Source organism: Natator depressus, chromosome 3, assembly GCF_965152275.1.
Source record: "Natator depressus isolate rNatDep1 chromosome 3, rNatDep2.hap1, whole genome shotgun sequence".
NCBI lineage: Eukaryota > Metazoa > Chordata > Testudines > Cheloniidae > Natator > Natator depressus.
In genome coordinates, this window is record NC_134236.1 from 72,347,339 (window position 1) to 72,364,671 (window position 17,333).

General features: G+C 38.6%; 1 long non-coding RNA gene across 1 annotated transcript; it reads left to right on the forward strand.

The window, feature by feature from the left end:
* Positions 1 to 812: 812 nt before the first annotated feature.
* LOC141983908 (uncharacterized) lies at positions 813 to 16,600 on the forward strand. Its single transcript, XR_012638568.1, has 4 exons — positions 813 to 883; positions 6,080 to 6,191; positions 12,836 to 13,086; positions 15,373 to 16,600. It is a non-coding gene; the product is annotated as an uncharacterized LOC141983908 (long non-coding RNA).
* The last annotated feature ends 733 nt before the right edge of the window (positions 16,601 to 17,333 follow it).

Genomic DNA, 17,333 nt, shown 5'->3' on the forward strand with positions numbered 1-17,333 from the left:
AAATTAGCATAAATAACATTTTTAATTATATTTACTAATTCAGAATATCTGATCTTGTCCATTTAGAACAATAAGAAACCCCCACTTAATGTAGTGACTTCAGTGACCTTCCAGGGGCAATGCAAAATACTTCTGTTTAGGTTTTTTGGGAGGGCTGAAGGTATACTCCCTTGGCACTAAAGAGATGGAAAGGAATTCTTTTAGATGAGCTTCTGCAGAATTGATCATTTCACTGCTTCTGAGGCTTATATTGTATTTTGTGTTAGGGCAGCTAGAGCTTTTTAAAAAATAAAAATAAATACATAATAAATATTTAAATTGGTATCCAGAATATGAGACATACAATGAAGCACAGTTGACAGAGCTTTTAGTTCACATTTGAGGGCAAATTCTGTTCTGTTACACAAGGGTATCAATAGAACAATTCTACTGAAGCCAACAGTGTTACCTTGGAAGACAGCAGAATATCTCTGGACATATTCTCTCTCATTAGCATTTCAAACATTGATTTCTACAAATATTCAGAAGGTGAACACAGGTGCTAAATAATATATGCCTCATTCACGTTGGTGGATAGGCACATGTCCAAGGTACCTAAAATATAAAACCAATACCTCTACATACTTGTTTACTTTGCCCTTGTTACATATAAATAACAGAAGCAATGACTTGCAGCCACCTTTAATCTCGTGACAGCTTTACTATCATTGGTTGGCTGAGCTTCAAGTAGAGTTATGACAGTGGCAAAGTTCGGCAAACTGCAGCACATATTTCTGTAATTAAGTAACTGATGGGAAACTACTTAGAAAAAGCACTAGTGAAATTCTTTGCAAAAATCTCAGATGCAGAAGTAGATCATGTTCTTCCCAGTGCAGTATTTGAGGTATGATTTAAAGAGTATTCCGTTTACTGTTTTACCAATTCCCCCTCTCCCCCCTTCATGATAAGCAATAGTTCTCGCTTGAAACAGATCTTATGATGAAGACACTGTATTTGCAATTTCAAGGGATGGGAGTGGGCAACTGGGGAGAGTTGTATATTTAATTTTTTAACCCATTTTAATTCTGATTGCTTAAACAAGTGCATATCTCTTGTGGGAGCTTTTTGGCTGAGAGTATTAATGTTGTAATAATTCATTCCTTTTCTTATATTAAGACAAGGTTTTCATTTTAAAAAAGAGGCTAAAAGGAAATTTATTCCTAATCCAACACAAACAAATTAACAGTTAACTTTTCAAAAAGGTTATGAATATTCTGCTGGTAATAGAATTCTAGTACTAAGACAGTATCATCCTCAAGATTCTTTATCCCAAAATATCATTTCTTTCAAAGTGCCTCTCATTAGTTCTGAAAATTTAGGAATTGCTGCATTTATGAAAGTTACCCTTATCACTAAGAAAAATAATCATTTCATCCCAAAGAATGTTGTTTAAAAGAAGTTTAATTTTAATAAGTAAAGAAGTCTCTATGACCGAATGTGATGGGAACATGTGAAATTCAATCCTGATTGAAGAAACAAGCATGTAAAAGGACCTGAATGTAAATGGCACAATCTTTCCTCTTTACAAAGGCAGATTAGAGTGTCTAGATTTCCTGCCAGCAATATTTGGCCACACTCTGCAAGGAAGTGGAGATCCTCATTTCTGTGACTTCTCCACAGACTCTTCATAGCAGCCACTTGAGGGAGGGTATTTTGGAAGTGATGTGACAGGGTGTACCAACAGCAAGGGGTAAAGAGCAACTCTGGGACCAAGAGGCCATGCCCCCTCACCTCTGCTGGGCATACTCCCAGTGGAGGAAGCATTTAAAAGGAAGCAACTCAATTTAGTCTGCGTTGACTGAGGAGGAGAGCAGTCGGGTGCAGCAGCTTCCTGCTGGGAAGCCGCCAGAGCTCCACACAGCCAGGATTGAGCTTTATAGGCAAGCTACTAGAAGTTCATAGACTGCAGGAGCCCAAGGTCATGACTCACTGTGACCAGAGGAAGAGACTCAGGAGATTAATCAGAGGGGAACACAGGATGGATCCCAAGTCCAACCCATGATGGTGTCATAGGGACTGGAACAAGGATAGGAAGTCATCCAGTGAGCATGCTAAGGGGTATCCTGCCCTGAGCTCTGTGCAAGGGCTACTGATTTGAAGGGCCCTGCTTCAGAACCCAGTGGAGTAGGGTGGGCATGGGTTCCCCTACCACCTCCCTTGCCAGTAGGCAACATTACCCTGAACTATAGCTGCTAGGCAAAGCAGCTTTTGGACTCGTGCCAGTGGATGACATTACCCTGAACTAGCCAACCCTGACAAGTGAACAAAAGATACTGTCATATTTGAACATTGTGATGCATAGCTTAATTTGGGTCAAAAGTCAGATCCACAATCTTTTGTAGTCTTCCATGGCATAGCAACCTTCTGTGTAGTCATAGGTTAATAAAAAAAGTGTTACCCAAAGCACCCAGGTATTCACATCCTACACAGTATTGTGATAATCTTTGCACAAAATATGCCTTGTGAGGTATCATTTAAAATCAAATAATTCACTGGTCAACAATGTCATGGTGAAATGTATGTAGGAACATGAAATGTAAAGTTATGAAATACCCCTGTATGACATTACTAGAACATGTTCAAGAACAGACAGCCTTACCTAGGTAAAGGTGTTAAATAGCTCTGTCCTACAAAGGAATGTGGGTTTACCTCAATACATCTAAACAGTAAACAGAACCATCAAGACAGCAGGGGAAAGAGATTGCAGGAAATGGAGCAATTTGCATTTTAGCAAACACTAGCAGGAGGAGGAGAGAACATGGAGGGTCAGCCACTACCTTGCTGGAAGACTGAAGGTGAGAAAAGCCAGGTTGAACAAAGCCTGGACCTGGCTAGATTAAGTTTGAGACTTTTAGATGTGTTGTTTTAAGTTTTATTTGTTTGTAACCCTTTCTAATTTCATCTCTTATACTTGATCTTACTTAAAATCCCATATTATTTTGTTAATAAACTTGTTTCACTTTGAATTTAAATCAACAGTGCTCAGTTTGAATTAAAGTGTTAGTTAATTCCAATTAAAGTAGCATGCTGTTCTTTTTGTGTCTTTAGAGGAGTAAACGGACCTTATAATTTCTTTGGGTGGTCCAGGAAAGGGTTGGACATTGCAGAGCACATGGTTGGGAGAAATTTAGAACTGGGAGTGTGTTGGGGTCCCTTTCTGGTTGTAACTAAGGCTTGTGGAAGCCAGAGTGGGGCTGTAGACAGGCTGCTGAGGTGAGAGTTGCTAAACCAGGGTAGGCTGCATAGCACACAGCCATTCAGGGTATGAGCAGCGTGTTTGCTGCTGACTGTGAGCATCCCAGGCACAGAGCTACAGTAGCAAAGCATTGTGAGGCACTCAGAGTTACAGGGTAAGAGGTGAAACAAATCCTCACTGGTCTGGATTGCACCCCAAAGTGTGACACAAGGGTCTCTAGTGCAGTCTGCAATGTCATACATGATGTATGTACCTTCCCATTACATTTATGAATGGTGCTTTAAGATTTTCACATTACTCATACCATAGGGGAATGAATTGGCCATTAGCAATATTGAAGTGAAAAGGGTATTAACTGGACCAATTTTCATAATACTGTGGCTGCTCTTTCACTGAAGTTAAATATTTGTTCTTTCTGAGGTGCAACAGGCAAGCTCTCCAGGCTGATTTCTCAAATTTTTTAGGCCTGCACTAATTGCTTGTTGATTTTTAAAAAGGTCATCATTTATTTATGGATTAAAATGTACCCTTGTTCCTTGTTTTATTGCTTTGAAAATTTGCTCACCTAATTTTCCAGGCACTCTGCCCATTAATGACAGGTTATAATAATACTGAGCTTTTAGCATCAGTAGATCTCAAAGAGCTTTACAATGGAAGGCAGTATTATCAACATATTACAGCTTGGGAAACTGAGGCACAGAGCAGGGAAATGACTTGCCCAAGATCACTCAGGAGGCCAGTGTCAGAGCGAGGAATAGAGTCCATATCTCCTGTGTCCCTGATATAGTATTTTCTCCTCTAAACCAAGCTACCTTAGGATGGAAGTACCCAATCCAAATCAGAAGTATGAGATGCCAACAGAATTCTCACCGAATGAGGTGGCCTTGGCCATTATTGCCTCAGTAATTAATACCACAGCTAAAGCATGGCAAAGAATGTGAACAGAAGAAAGAGCAAAGAGGCTGGCCTGAAATGCTTCAGTGTATATGTTGTTCCAGGGATGATATATGCAAAAGATAACAGTAGAGTGCCACCATTTCACTTCCAGCATGTGTTCCACCAATTTATTAATACTCATTGCTCAGAAAGATTGTTGCCCATCTATATACAAGAAAGTAAGGGAAAGTAAGGAACTGTGTCATACTTCTGGTTCCAGAGTGCAGGGACTAGGAGTCTCTGCAGAGCAGCTATTTCCCCGCCGGTGCGGATGGCTGGAGCGGGCAGGAAGAGAGCACATTCTTGACAACACCTCCCTTAGGGTTCCTGGAAGTGTAGCCATATCAGCATATTGGGGAGTGTACACTGCAACAGATATAGGACCCACTGCATCATACTCACCCCTGAAGCAGCAAGGAGATTGGGAAGAAAGCTGTGGCTGGGAATTCATAATCTACCCCCTGTGCAGCACAACAATAGATTGTACTTAACAGTGGGTAGATCTTAATGTCACAATCTAGCCTTTGGAAAGTGTGCAAAAGAATGGTATGCATACACAGCCGATGCTCCCTTCCTTTACTGCTTGCAGTATGCTTTTTGCTATTCTTTGATGCTGGTTACTGCTTTTTCAAGTTGCTGCATAGAGATTTAGCCTCTTGGCTCCTATTGGATTTAATGGAAGTCAAACAGTGAAGTGCCTACATGCTGCTTTGTTTCCTAACAGTGCTATGGACTTTCTAAAATAAGCAGAACAAAATGAATAATTCAGGTGCATACTTGTCAGGTAATTCATATGACAAATTTCACATTTTAAAATGAAAAATATTTTAATTTAATATTTTATTATTCACCCAAATCTAGTAGCAAAAGTAGTCAAATCAAATTTCAGTTGCTATTTCACACTTTTTGAAACATTCCAACTAGCTCTATCGTTCAACAAAAAGAAAGGGGAAAATGTTGTCTTAAAAATCTTATCAAAATGTTTCCAAAATTTTTCTGCGTTGTTTTTTTTTTAAGCGTTGTTTGATTTTGTTTGTTTGTGGTTTTATTTTGCTTTGTTTTCTTTTTCAAATTTTGAAACATGACTTAAATATTATCAAAAATTCAAAATTCAACAAAGTTTGACCAATTCTACTCATCAGAAATTCCATGCTCTTTTTTAGTAGACACATGAACATACTATCTTTCTGTTTCCCATTTGCATGTGTCAGAGTAACAGCCATGTTAGCCTGTATTCTCAAAAAGAAAAGGAGTACTTGTGGCACCTTAGCAACTAACCAATTTATTTGAGCATAAGCTTTCGTGAGCTACAGCTCACTTCATCGGATGCACACAGTATGCATCCGATGAAGTCCACAGTATGCATCCGATGAAGTGAGCTGTAGCTCACGAAAGCTTATGCTCAAATAAATTGGTTAGTCTCTAAGGTGCCACAAGTACTCCTTTTCTATTTGCATGTGTGTAATTCTTAAAACCAGATTTCAGTTTAAATACTCTTGATTTTTAATTTGGAATGTGTTTTCTGTGTATCATTGCAATTTAGTGAATGTTTTAGTAAAATCCTTTGCTAGAGTATTTATAGAAATCAAAGGTTTCCAGAGGCAGTCAGAATGCACAGTTTTAAAAATTCAAATAAAGATTAGGGATTGTTCCCCCCAAAATTCATCCAGTTCTATTCAATAGTAGGTTTCTTTTTCTTTTTTAGTCAGCACTAACTTTGCTGAGAGGTATCCTTTTGATCAACACTTGCCTTAGTGATGTAAGCCAGCGCAACAGTAGGGTTGGTAGCATGTTTCTCGAACAGATTGGGCTGATAAGCCATTTGACAGACACTGTTAGAAGGAGCCCAGATGAGTACTTCCGAACATTGCATTTTCTCATGGTTTTTTCCCCCTTTTTCTTTTTCAGATTGACAAAATCACAGTGTGCAATAGACATACTTGATGGTATTGTGAATAGAGGTCAAAGACTGAATGGGCTGAGTCGCTCTCACCACGAAGGCTGAACTGTCCAGAGCAAGGTTGAAACATGCTGTCAGGAGTACTGCATCTGCTCTATTAGTTCTATAATAGATGAAATTGGTTTCCAGGACTTTCAATTTAGCTTCTTTCACAAGGACTAAATTCACAATGCATATGCTTGGCTGGTGTAAATAGGCACCAGCTAAGGATCCAGCCCTACATTAAAAAAAAAAAAAAGGAATGAGGAAATTGTTGTTACAAAATAGTGGGCTATAGCAGTGAGATGGGGCCATGAGAGGTCATAAATTGCATTGTGATCATTTGGAACAACCCATCTGGCAAACAACTATAATATTTGTGTCCGATGTTTTCTGCTTTTCTTCCCAGTTCATCATCTCCTGTTACTGTATCCTGCAGTAATGTCAGAGATCTCATTTTTTCTCTCTTCTTGTTAAGTCAGGAAGAATTTTATTCATGAATCAGAATTTAATCTGGTATAAGAGTTGAATTTGGCCTGTAATGCTAAATTGGTGACACCATATTCCTTTCCGTGGCTACACACTGCAGTGGCAGGCATGTGATTATAACTAGATCTGGATGAATTAGTACAGAGCAAGGCAGCAATTAAAGCTACATTAGACCTGTCATCCACTCTCTACACTGACTTCCCATAGGATACACATAAAAATTCAAGGCCTTATCTTCAAGGTCTTAAATGGGCTGGATCCAGGGTAGATAAAAGATCACCTAAGCTCCCAGACAAGGATAATTTTTGACAACTCCATTCCTCATGCACAGTAGAACTGTCTGCCACAGTGATAAAATTCATCTGTGCAGAAGACAACTTTCTCGGGGCTGGTCTTATACTGGGGAATGAAGTCCCATATCAACTAAAACCACTTCAAAACTTTGGTCCCAGTTGCAAGGTGCTCTTCTTCAACCTTTCCTTTCCTTTGCAAATATAAATGCAGAGCAAGGCATAGGTATAATATACTTCATAAATGAAAAAAAAATATTCCCATGTAACTTGCACACATACAAAATGGGAAATGACTACCCAGTATGAAGTATTGTGGAAAGGGATCTGGGGGTCATAGTGGATCACAAGCTAAATATAAGTCAACAGTGTAACTCTTTGCAAAAAAAGCAAACACCATTCTGGGATGTATTAGCAGAAGGGTTGTAAGTAAGACTTGAGAAGTAATCCTTCTGTTCTACTCTGCACTGATTAGGCCTCAATTGAAGTTCTGTATCCAATTCTCAGCGCCACATTTGATGTGGACAAATTGGAGAAAATCCAGAGAAGAGCAACAAAAAATATTAAAGGTCTAGAAAACGTGACCTATGAGGGAAGATTGAAAAAAATGGGTCTGTTTAGTCTGAAGAAGAGAAGACTGAGAGGGGACATGATAACACTTTTCAAGTTCATAAAAGGTTGTTACAAAGAGGAGGAAGAAAAATTGTTCTCTTTTACCTCTGAGGATAGGACAAGAAGCAATGGGCTTAAATTGCAGTAAGGGTGGTTTAGGTTGGATATTAGGAAAAACTTCCTAACTGAAAGGGTGGTTAAGCACTGGAATAAATTGCCGAGGGAGGTTATGGAATCTCTGTCATTGGAGATTTTTAAGAGCATTTTTAGACAAACACCTGTCAGAGATGGTCTACGTAATACTTAGTCCTGCCATGAGTGCAGGGGACTGGACCAAACCTTTTGAGGTCTCTTCCAGTCCTGTAATTCTATGATTTCTCGAGAGAGGGATGGGGAAACAAAGAACCACACAAGACGTATGTTAGTGATATTGCTCAGTGCGCTAGTGGAAGGCGCTCAGATTCTATGTTGATGATGGCTGCATAAGAACCTGAATAGAACAGAGAAGAAGAGAAGAGTATAGTTCCATTAAAATATCCAAATATCTGTGAACATCATCTATTTCTGAAGCAAACCCACTATATTATATTTACCTGGATGTTATCAAGTACAGCAACATAGAGAAAGAGCTCCTTGTGGGAGCTGGGACAATGTTTGGGGCTGGGATTAGGAGGAAGGGTAGGCCGTTCTCCTTCTGTCAGCTTCTGTGTTCCATTTATAGTGTGCAATCTTCAAAACAGACGTCAAAAGTTTAGGAGTTTCAGTCCAGGTAAGAACCAAAAATGTCCTCTGAGAGCCTTTGGAAGGCAGCAGGGTGCCAGCACCCTGTAAGGTGGGCCCACCGTGATCCTGTCCGATTGGGATGGTGGAAGCCAGAAGTCAGAGCAGTAGCTCTGGGAACAGAGGGGGGAACTGTCAGCTGGGAAAGGGAGAAAACTTGAAGAGGTTCTGATAAATCCTTTGAAAAATATCCAGACTTTTCAGTTTCTGAACCAAAACTTCAAGGCTTTTAATGTTTTCTCATTAGCTATTATGACTGCAGCTTAGGATCTGGCAGAAGGTGATTCAGAGCTGTAAGTGCCAGTGATATTATTTGAGACATTTGTTTGACTAAAAGCTAAGGGAATATATATAAAATAGTATGTTACTTCTTGTATAACTTACAGTTATTTTTGCTCAGTGCAAAAGCTCTTCATTATGCAGTCTCCCCTCTAATCTATCTCAGCATTCTCCGGCAATCAGTTTGAGGTAGCCTTTAGGGGAGGGTGTATTTCTCTGTTCTTTAACATATCTTTCACCCTCCCTAAAATCAATATAAAACACACAAATCAAAGGGCTAAATAGTACTTAAAATATAGAAAGGAATTTTTTCATGGCAATAAACTGAATTTCTAAAGACCCATTGCACATTAAGAATGCTAGTGTCCAGAAGCTCATTGAGAAGCAGGGTGCTAAGAAGCTTTGTGATCAACTCTATGCAGCTCTGGAGGATAGATGGTTCTCCACAGAATACATTGACCCCTTCCAGGCTCCAGAAGCTCATTCAAAGGTCTTAAGCATGTCTGTTTGGAAGTTCCTTCCCATAAATATAGCTTAGGAACTGAGGGGAAAAGGCAAGACCTCTTTGTCTCAGGCTTCAATGCACTTAGACTTACCACAATTATCTTACTATTTAGTTTGTTTGGTTCTTGGGTAGCTCAGTAGGTAAAGCCTTGGATTAAAAAGCAAGAAGGAAAATGAGAGGTGGTCTGAGTTAGACTGAGCTGTAGTCTAAACAAGGAGAGAGTGACTGTGCATTATCTTCATGTGAATGGAGATTCCTGGGATAATGCTTATAGCTCTTAACAGGAAAAAAAAAAAAGAAAAGACTTTGCCAATAGCCATCCATTGTTCTGCTTTTGTCAGGACTGAAATAAGAGGAGTCTTGCTTTTCAGGTCCAGTCTGTGAGGATGGCGGAGTGGAATGCAGTTGGATTCCAGCTGAGTGTTTGAAGTCTTCATTTTTGAGGCCTCTTCTGAAAGAGACCTGGCAGGAAAGTGTGGCCTTACATAGAGAAAGGGCAAGTCCTGAAGCAAGTAGCTTCCTTAGTAATGAGTAGACAGGCAAGTCTATTATAATAATTTGCTTTTATTGCCATGGTAGAGCTAATAGAGTTGTGGCGACTTCACACCTGCTGCAGCCTGGCAAAAAAAGAGAGAGAGAAAAAAAAGTCACCATGAAATCTCCCAGAGGGCTATTGCTGTCTACAGGCAAGAGTGCAACTGACAGATAAAGTGCCTGACAATGACATATTGCTTTAGGACAACAATGAAATGACTAGAATTTTAAACTATAATCTCTACTCTCTCTCTCCAAAATAAGAAAATAGCATTGAACAGAGGCAGACAATTAAAAGGCTACCATTTGTTTTACTGATTATTTGGGGGAATGCTAGTATTCCACCTGACAGGCATGTGAGACTCATCCATCTCTTCATAATTGTACATGCCAATGCCACTAAACACATGTTTTTATTACAAAGGGACAGTTATGGTACTGTAGTTTATGATAGCTTTCACATGATCTTTTGTTTAAGAAAATGTTAAGATAAAGAAAAATCTTTCAGATAGCACAAGATCACTCTATTCCTTTTCTTCAGATTCCACTGATAAACACAAGCTGGATTTCTTAAACAGCGAGATGCCATCTTTTTGACAGATACAATATGTAGTTATGTCACAGCATTATGCTAAACCTTATAGGGAAGACACAGCAGGGGCCAGAGAGATTCTACAGTCTCAGCACAGTTTCCATGAAAGGAATGTTTACATGACCCACAGCGCAAAGTTTAAATATATGCAGCAGTTTTGCTGTTAACTCCCTGAACTTGCTTGCTGGGCAAACTGTGGCCAGGAAAATTCTGCTTGACTTGTTGTTACATTGTTACTGTTAACATTTTCCTGTCCTGTCATCTGTTTGGACATCGGCTGGGCTCTATAAAATGTCTGCACAGGGTGGGTGGGTTTTTGTTTGGGCTGTCTGAGGGGGCTGAGGAACATAAATATTAGCCTGTCCTTCTATTTGTGTTGGTTGAGGGTGGATGAGAGAAGGGGAAAAATTCTGGACACCAAGCCAATGAAAATGAATAAGATTCTTGCCTGACAGAGCTGTGTTTGGCTTTTGTGACTCCTTTTTCAAGTCTATAACATACATGTAAACTAAAGTCTGGCGTTCATATGACCTAATGTTTTGTTAGCAGGCAGTTTAACAAGACTGTTTCAGAACTCATTTTGGTAACTCAGGGTTTTCATAATCACACTCAGTACATTTTGGCTTATATGCAATTGCTTTATCCAACAGGAACCTAATATATACTAGAGAAATTAAAATGGTTACAATCCCTATAAGGTTTGTAGAACACTTTGCATCCACACACAAAAATTCCACAAACACCCATAAATATTCTAATAACTCGTTCAAACAGACTACCTTTCTGCAGTTTTAGTCATTAGTTAAAGTTTAATTGGTTCATTCTTACTAGTTCATTGACATTTTGGATCCTCCCACTTTTGTCCAACAGTGCATAAGTGGGCCTTTGAAATCTCCCAGAATGCACTGCTTCTGGGAAGTGACCCAGGAATTGTGGGACAGTTACCCAGAGGGCACTGCAGTTGAAATGGTTTAGCACAGGCTTAGCGTACTTTCAGGACAATGCTTAAAACAAGCAAGCAAGAGTAGTATAGCAAGGCTCGTATAGCAAAGCTAGTATATGCGCAATTAATGGTTTGTGCTTAAACTGGTTCAGTACAATTGGGTTCATTTACAAACAGTTCAGTTCAGCTGTGAAGACAAGGCCTGAAGTTCAGCAAGTAAAGTTCTTGAAGACCAGCAAAAATATAGGAGAATCTACCAGAAAAGTAACGCTTTACAGAATTGAGCTGCAGAAAGTGACCAGGGATAGAACATCAGAGTCCTGACTCTGTCCTCTGGCCTCGCCAATAGAGAGTATGTCCTTTCTAGGAATGATTAAAAACAAAACTGATTGTAAGTCTGATTGCTTTCCTCTGGTGGTGGGCACTAAGTACACCCAATTATATGTACATTGGCAACAATGAAAGATAAATATAGTAATCTAGAGCAAGCCCCTTTTATCCAGAACTTACTTCATTTTCCCAGTGTGGTTCTGGTTGAAGCTAGGACCCAGAACAGACATCCCAGTAACCAGAGACTAATTCTGCACAACAGGTTAGACTTGAGACTGAAAATAAACTACAAACAGTTTTGTTTGTCCCTGAACTTCAGATAATTTGACTTTTCTATGGACTAATTTTCAGCAATTGTTTTAAAAATTATTCTTAGCACTTTTCATGCATAAATCTCAAATCACATTTGAAAGAAGGTATCATTATCCCCATTTTACAGATGGGGAAACTGAAGCACAGAGCGATGACGTGATCACCCCAACATCAACCAGTAGGCTAGTGACAGAGCCTGGAATAGAATCTGAGTTTCTATCTCTCAGTACTCATTCAAGCATGCTATCTCCATAAAATCATTCTTCACAGTTGACATACGAAGGGTGCAAGTTTTTAAAGGTTTTCTGAACAAAACTCTCAGCTCTGGGGAACAGTTCCCCATAGCTCTAACTTTCTCATTGTTCAAGACTTTTAAAGTGAACTGAAAGAAAAACCCAGTAAAGATCACAAATAATAAACAGGATGTATTTGTAGATTAAAATACAATGGCCCTGATTTTTAACAGGGGAATATAGATGTGCCCTTGTTTTGCCTGGGGGTGTTCTTTAATATTATTTATTTATTTATTTATTGCCTTGCAATTCATTTCAAGCATCTCATAGCATTTAAACAGCTACTGAGATGGTTGTGCCTGAAAGTACAGTATTTAGATGCCTAAATGCCATGTATTGTGTCTGCAAAAATCAGGGCTGCTTTTCAAAATTTGGCTTCATTTACAGTTGAAAACACAATGGTTTTTAGATCAATTTTTCCCCTGCACACTTATCTACAGCAGTCCAGGTTTCCTTCTGTCATTGTGGGCTGTATTTGAGATGGCTGGGATGTCATCATCTGCCGGATGAAAACTAAAATCCTTAACTCCAAACTAAGCTGTTCAGTGACGAAGAAAGTTATTTTTAAGGATTATTTTTTGTCTGCACATATATTCTGCCATTGATTTGGGGCCTGAAATGGTTTAAATAAAACAAAACTATAATGACACACCTTTAACAAAAATATGGACTAACTCCAAATCTGAGGATATGAAAATTAAGCAAATATTCATCCATCTGAATTCCAATTCTAAATTAATATCAATATGCATATTCATCCCCATAGTAAAAGTTTAAAGAGGACAAGATGTTTTGAAGAATTCAGCAGTCAAATCCGAGGGAAATGATGCAAGGGAAGATCTGTGTGATACATGCTGCAAGAATTAATTTAGCAACACAAGGGAGTGACTGGGTTTTCTTTATGACAAAAACACCAGAGATGGTCAAAGAAATGGTGTCAACAAAGCCTCTTATGGATAACACAACACAATACAACAGAAGTGACACCAAAAACTACTGATTTTCCAGTTGCTGAAGGTAAATATAAATACTGAGATATAAATCACTTGCTCAGTCAGAAACCCTGCAATATTTCATGCTATAAACTTGACTGCCAAATTACCTGGATTCATTGTGTGCTTGTGGGACCTATAATCCTGGAAACCCACCAGGAATCTCAGGTTGTGATCCCTGCACCATTTGATAATGTCCCACAGATGGATATGACAGCTGTTCACATCTGACAGATTAAATCTGGTAAGTGAACTTGCTGTGTGTGCATTCAGCGGGTCCTTGAATCAGAATCCTTGGGGTATATAGAAAGCAGGTTTACCAAGTGAGTCAAAAAGGAAGTCTTCCATTCACCAAAATAATAGTTGTTCCTATGCGTGTCTGAGTTGAAAGTCAGTTATTTCAAATATTACAGCAGTTCTTTGACAAGTAGTTTTTGTTTTGATTTGTTTTATTTTTTCAGCTTTACTAAACAAGAAATAGAGCTGATACTCTGAGGAGAGATCCTATACTTGGTTACATTCAAATAATGGGTCTATATATTTTATTACAACTGCTCGTTGCCATGAGTGATGTCATTAGTGCCTAAATTTAGAAGTATAACTTGTAACAGGTTTTTTTTCTCTTAATCAAATGGCCTCAATGGTTCAGGAGTCTAATAATGGGGCAAAGAATTGCTCTCTTTTTCATCAGATAAAATCACAGCCAGACTGGTAGAGACCCAAACTTTTCATGGGTGCATGTCATAAATGAAATGGATTGATGGACTCTATCCAGTTAAGGGCAAGTGTCGGGATCACAATTAATACGCTTATTTTCACTGGCACTGGGGCTAACAAGAAATGGATATTCATGAAGACTGAGCCTCCTGCTGATTCTTTGACATGGTCCCTCTGGGTCAGGTTTGAGGCATGCTGGCTGGATTGTAAGAGGAACCTGGCACTTCTGTTGCATGTTTTAGGTGGATAAGTGCAGATATATTGATCCAACACATTCTGTGCTGTAAGCTGCTGGAGTCCCCATTCTGTTCTATGGAAAGGTTACTCCATTTTGTGTACATTCAGGCAGCTGATAAATCTAATAATATGAGCATGGAGACATGATTGTCCCTATACTTTCATTTTATGGATGTAGCTGAACGTGAGTGTAGGGTGAGCAAGATCACTGTCCCTCATCATCCCAATGAAGAGTCCTCTGGAATAAAGAGGGAAATTGGGAACTGATATTTTTAACAGAAAGTATGAGCAGAATAAAAAACAAATTAGGGGAAAATATCTTTGAAGCTACCTTTATCTAGTTTGAAGGTGTAATGCAGTGCAACATTTTTATGCTTTATAGTTCACTGACACAGGAGGTCCTGATCAGATGTAGCTGGATAGGGCATGGAGGCATAAAAAGATATTGCCCTGCAGAGAGAGAGAGAGAGAGAGAGAATATACAGTGTATTTAGAAGAACAAACAGTTGGGTCAGACCTTTATCATTGATTGTATATAATCTAAAATCTAATTTAAGTACTTCGTTTGAGAAACAAAATATTTCTGTTAGGATTGTGCTGTAAACTTTTCAAAAGAGCCTAAATGCCTTAAAAGCTTAAATCACTGGCTTCTAAATGATTTCACCACTTCTGAAAATGTTTCCCAGAGATATAAAGAGGTGCCATTTCTATATGTATTATATGTGTTTGTGCAGCCTCTTTATAGTGCCTCATTGGGAGCCAAGTACTGAATAGTATAAACCTTTCCTTATTGAGAGGGCAATTATAGTGGGAACTGAATAGTACCTAGAAGCCAATATTTATATGTATGGAAGCATTAGAGAACATAGCTTTAGAGCAAAGGCAGCATGCTTTACATAATATATAAATCAAAAAAATTGTTGAGGCTTGAAGGGAAACTTTCTTTTGGCCATACAGTAAATTAAGCCTTCTTCTGAATCAGAAACAACAGTTAACAGTTCTCCTTCAGTAGCCTCCTGGTCACTTTTAAATACACCAACTTCTTGTCAGCACTTCAGCTGAACACCTTAATAATATCTGAAAATAGACCTAGTGATAAATGGTTGCTTACATGTCCTATCAAGGGGAAAATACCAACCACTTCTCAGCATCTGGGGTGAGGGACACAGAGGAATAATATGACTGCTGCCTGTTAATCATACTGAGCTGGAACTGGTGATAATAGATAGGTTCTTCTTCTGGTGTCTGTTTGGTTTTTCCCCTGATGATTTTGTTTGAAGGGATATCTCTTGTGAGGGGCATTGACTTAAGGGAACACACCGAAGTAATGTGACATTTTTCCTTCCTCCCTCCTTAGAGGCACTGCCAGAAGTGTTGTGTCCTGCTTATGTCTCATACATGGACAACCGTTGACAACATACAGCAACATGTTTCTCTGCTACTTCTGATCCATGGTCATCACTGCACAAATGAATCGACAGATTCAGCTAGTATAAACCAAGAGAGTACTATGGACACACAAAAAAATAATAATCATGGGCTAGAGAAAAGTTAAAGGCCAGTTCCTCAACTCATATAAGTTTGGGTACATCTATTGACTTCACTGGAGCATCTTCAAATTATAGCAGCTGTGGCCCATACACTGTACTTTCATCTCCAAAATGGACTGATCTCATTTCCAGTATTTCAAGTGCGAGTGTGGATGAATTCCAGCCCTGGAAGGAAGTACACATTTGAACTGGCAAAGAGTAAATGGCTGCCATCAGCCATCATGCTTAAGCACTTGTTATATCAAGGCTTTGGCACATTATTTATGGAAGACTTATTCTAATGAATTCTATCCACACCTACCAGATGTGCAGTCCAGGGGTATGCCAGCTGAATACGTGATGTCCAATGCTATCATCAGTATAAAATTATATTCACTTTTAATATTGCTAAATAAGGAATCTTTGTCTTAATCTTCTTGTGGGGACAGTGTTACATTAGACAATGAAAAAAGCAAGATTCTCACATGCCCTGCTGAAATGTTAGTGGAATATAAGTTGGTGCAGCCCTTATGCAAATACATGCCCTGGTACACACACAGCCAATGTGCATCTGCATAAATCCCTCTACTACTCATAATAATTAAAGCCACACACAGGAAATTCACAACACAATAGAGCACTAAACAAATGGTGAGGAAATCTGATTAGCTAGACAGAATGGAATCTTGTCTGTCTATCTAAAGATATTTGCAGAAACAAAAGGCCAGATTCTGATATTCTTATTCACAATGACTACCGCACTACTCCATGAGTGATCCCATTAAAATCAATGGTCTCATTCATGGAATAAGGTGCTTCTCAATAGGAGTAATAGTAGCAGAATCTATTACTAAGTAGTCTATTTTATTAGACCAAGGAAAACAGATTTTTTGTGGGACTCTATCATCCTGGATTTAGGGCTTGATCATTCCTCACTTAAATCAATGACAGTTATTGTTTTTGGCTTCACTGGAAGCAGGATTCTGCCTTTAGTTAGAGTGTGTTTCATTATTTCAGAGTTCATTGGTTTCATAGATCTGAGTATTTTAAAAAAGAGCTGGTAGGAAATTTTCAGACAAAATGTTTTCTCCATTGGAAAATGCTGATTCATTGAAACCCAAACTGTTCATGAGAAAGAGCCAGTTTTGATGACTCTCCTGATTTGAAAAATGTCTGTGGAGAAAAAAGTTTTGACATTGTTAAAATATCCCATTTTGGCATTTTCAGACTGAAAAGTTTTGTTTTTCCATTTCAAGCAATTTTTCACTTTGAAACTTTAGCTATTTATACCCAAAAAGGTAAAATATAAAGGTCAATATTTAAGTGAAATATTTTGAGATTATTGAAATAATGCAATTGATCAAATCCCAACATAGGAGGTTATCAATTCATGAATATTTTCAAAATTTTTGTCTCAGTTCGGGATGAGGAAAATGTTAAAATCTCAAACTCTGGAAGGACAGGAAAACCATTTCCCACAAAGTTCTGTTCATAAATTAGTCATTTGCCGGTGAAAAATATATCCCATTCTTTTAGCATATATTTAATGCTGGGAGAACACCAAAAAAAATGCGCAGGAAGGAAAGCTAGAGATGTTTCTTGAGAGGGATACACATTCTGCACTTACAAATCTTTGTGATAATCTCTTTTGGTTATATATCAAGTGACCCTTCACAAAGTCAGACACTGATATATCAGACTAGAAAGAGATGCATCAGCCTGGTAACAACTTTAATATATATCTCTTTTTAAAGATTCCCAATAGTTTCTTGCAAAAAAAAAGTTTGTT